The sequence below is a fragment of the Arachis hypogaea genome, chromosome 19 (genome assembly GCF_003086295.3).
Source record: "Arachis hypogaea cultivar Tifrunner chromosome 19, arahy.Tifrunner.gnm2.J5K5, whole genome shotgun sequence".
Lineage (NCBI taxonomy): Eukaryota > Viridiplantae > Streptophyta > Magnoliopsida > Fabales > Fabaceae > Arachis > Arachis hypogaea.
In genome coordinates, this window is record NC_092054.1 from 130982157 (window position 1) to 130986086 (window position 3930).

The window sequence follows — 3930 nt, forward strand, 5'->3', positions numbered from 1 at the left end:
TCCAGGGTTGCTTTCTCCATTTCCACGTTTAAGCTCCAGTTTGACCTCAAACTGGAGCTTAAACGTGTTCGACACCTCCAGGGCTACCCTTCTAAGCTTCCACGTTTAACCTCCAGTTTAACCTTAAACTGGAGGTTAAACGTGTTCGACCTCCAGGATGCCTCCTTCCATTTCCACGTTTAACCTCCAGTTTAACCTTAAACTGGAGGTTAAACGTGTTCGACCTCCAGGGCTGCCCTTCCTATATCCACGTTTAAGCTTCAGTTTAACCTTAAACTGAAGCTTAAACGTGTTCGACTACATAACTCTCCAGGGCTGCCTTCTTCCATTTCCACGTTTAAGCTTCAGTTTAACCTTAAACTGAAGCTTAAACGTGCTTCTACAAAAGGCCTCACTGGACGTGTCTGGCGTTTAAGCTGCAGTTTAAGCTTAAACTGCAACTTAAACGCCACTCTTGGAAAAGGTTTCTGGGCCAAAAATATTGCGGTTTAAGTTAGTCTTTGAGCACAAACATTAACTTAAACTTACTCTGGTATGAAACCCAATTGAATATCATGGTTTATGGGATTGGGCCTGAAGGATTGATGAGTTTGAAATCTCAATTTATTGAGTCATGTGTCATTATTTGATTATCACTAAGTTGGCTCAATGAATGTTACAGAATTTGGATCAACAGCCTCATCAAGATTATGGATCATAAACCCAAGACAAAAGGAAAGCAGGGAGAGGCCTCAAAGCCCAAGAAGCACAACAAAAGCTCAATATAGAAAGTGTATAAATAGGATAGAATTTAAGTTAGAGAAAACTTTTACCTTTTCATTTCTAGCTAGTTTTCATATCTTTGTAGTTGAATTCAGAGCTATGACTCACTAAACCCCTTTCATTGGGTTAGGGAGCTCTATTGTAATTCAATGAATCAATAATAGTTTATCTTCTTCTTCAATCTTTTCTCTTGAATTTTGTTAGAAAGCTTCTCGATCTAATTCCATTGGGTAGTTATCTTGGGAAAGAAACTACCCATAATTGGAATCCTTCGGAACCTTGGGAAAGGAATGGAGGATTCATGCTGGAGAAGCTTTCTCACAGTGAATTGGATTGGGGTTTGGATGGATATTGTGACATGTAATCCTACCAAATTGTGGTTCATGAAACTGTGTGGTATAATCAGTGATCGAGCATCATCTCTTCTTATGAACATTTAAACCAAGGGATTGGGAATTTGTTTGTTTTTAGAGAGAATTGGTGAGCCAAGGGATTGGGATCCAATCATATAAGATTGCCAAGCAAAATTCAATGAACGCATTGGTTGAGGAAGAGATATACATGATTTGATTCGGAGATCTCAATATCTCCTAACACCCAATGAATTCCCCATTTCTGATTTCCACTTTCTCTTTACATTCTGCAAATCAATTCATGCAATCACCCCCATTCCCTTTTAATTTCAGCAATTTAGCTTCTGCTCTTTAATTCATGCAATTTAAGATTCCGCCATTTCAATTTCTTGTCATTTACTTTTCCCGCCAATTTTACATTCCGCAATTCTCATATAAATCTTGATTCCGCTCAACTAGCACACACTTCTAATCCGAATTGCTCATTCAACCAATCCTTGTGGGATTCGACCTCACTCTATTGTGAGTTTTTACTTGACGATAACCGGTGCACTTGCCGGAAGGAATTTTGCCGATCGTGCAATTTCCTAAATCGTAGCATAACTAGTTTATGCGCATCAAGTTTATGGCGCCGTTGCCGGGGATTGGTTTTCGATTGACAATTCTCCAATTGGAAGTTAACTAGATTGAGCATTTTTTTTTTTGTGTTTTGATTAATTCAGTACAAGTTACTTGTTGAATTTTAATTTCCGCACTCTATTACATGCTTTCTTTCTTTATGTCTTTAAATTCAAGCAACTAACTCACTGACTCACTAACTGTTTGAATTAATTCCTCAATTGATCTAACCATACTCTTCCATTAACCAAGAGTATTTCACTTGTTTGTTGCCTGTTCTGTGTTCTTGTATGACAGGTAGGAGAGGAGAGACATCAACTCCTCCATATACCGAACCAGAGAGGACCCTTCATAGACTTAGAAGGGAAGCAAGAGGGAAGAGAGTACTGGGAGAAGAAGAATCTGAAGGAGAATCTGAGGACAATTTTGAGGAAGCTCTAGATCTCAACATGGATAGAGAAGTTCACAACCATGAGAGAGCTGATGGAAACAATGCCATTCCTGAGAGGAGGGTTCTTAGTTCATACATAAACCCAACCTCTGGGAATTGTGGTAGCAGCATTCAGAAACCACCCATTCAGGCCAACAATTTTGAGCTCAAACCACAGCTAATATCACTTGTGGAGAATCATTGTTCATTTGGTGGGAGTGCTAATGAAGATCCCAACCAACATCTCACAAAATTCCTGAGAATTTGTGACACTGTGAAGTCCAATGGAGTCCAGGAAGATGCCTATAAACTGCTTTTGTTCCCATTTTCACTTAGGGACAAAGCAGCTAAGTGGCTGGAATCATTCCCAAGGGGGAGTCTAACAACATGGGATGAGGTGGAAAGCAAGTTTCTGGCACGTTTCTACCCCCCACAAAAGGTCAATAGGCTTCGATCTGAGGTTCAAACTTTTAGACAACAAGATGGTGAAACTCTCTACGAGGCATGGGAGAGATTCAAGGATTTGACGAGGAAATGCCCACCAGACATGTTCCATGATTGGGTGCAATTGCATATTTTCTATGATGGACTCTCTTATGAATCAAGGAAGGCTGTAGACCATTCATCAGGAGGTTCATTGAACAGGAAAAAGACTGTGGAAGAAGCCATTGAAGTGATTGAGACAGTGGCTGAGAATGAGTACTACTATGCATCAGAGAGGCACAACACTAAGGGAGTCATGGAGCTGAACCATGTTGATACAATTTTAGCCCAAAACAAGGTGTTTGCCAAGCAACTAGCAGAGCTTACCAGGCAATTAGAAACAAAGCAAGTGGCTGCAATACACACACAAGATCAAGAGGAAGTAAGCATTGAAGGAGGTGATTGGGAAGAGGCCAACTATGTGGGAAACCAACAAAGACAATCATATGATCCACATTCCAACACTTACAACCCAGGATGGAAAAATCACCCAAACTTTGGGTGGGGGAACCAACAAACCCAACCACAAAACCACAAACCTTACAACCACAACACACATAACAATCCCACATACCAAAACTCCAACCAAAGATCATACCAAGCCACACAAAACACTTACTCCCAACCACCATATCATGGCCAAAATAATCAACCTACCCAACCTAATCCGAACCAACAATTTCAAGATCAATTAAACCGGATAGAAGGAATGATGGCAACCATGAGTCAAGACATAACCGAATTGAAAAGCTTCAGGGATGATGTGAGAGCTACCTTAAGGAACCATGGTGAAAAACTCAAGAGGATGGAGTCTCAAGTAGGAGAGCTATCTCAACAGGCCCCCAAATCAACTGCAGTGTTCCCTAGTGACACAGAAAAGAATCCTAAAGGGGAACAAAAGAGAGTGAGATGGGAATAATGCAAGGCCATCACCATATTGAAGGAAGTCTCAGAAGAAGAAGGAATCAGACCCTCAAAACAGGAGCCAGAAATCTTGAAGGAAGGTGTGGAGGAAGCTAAGCAGGAAAGTGAAACTGAGCAAGCCAAGGAACTGCAAAAAGGCATGCTGGAAATATACCAACCAAAAGCACCATTTCCTCAGAGGTTAGGAGGAAGTGAAAAGGGGAAAACCTATTCAAGGTTTTTAGAGACATTTAAGTCTCTCCATATCAACATTCCCTTTCTTGAGACTCTCCAGCAGATGCCAACACATATCAAGTATTTAAAGGAATTGCTGAGCAAGAAAAGAGTTTTAAAGGAGGACAAACTGTAATAATGAACAAA

General features: G+C 40.6%; 1 non-coding gene across 1 annotated transcript; it reads right to left on the reverse strand.

Moving 5' to 3' along the window:
- Positions 1-2608: 2608 nt before the first annotated feature.
- On the reverse strand, positions 2609-2712 carry LOC112780312 (small nucleolar RNA R71). The gene has a single exon (XR_003191157.1). It is a non-coding gene; the product is annotated as a small nucleolar RNA R71 (small nucleolar RNA).
- Between the last annotated feature and the right edge of the window lie 1218 nt (positions 2713-3930).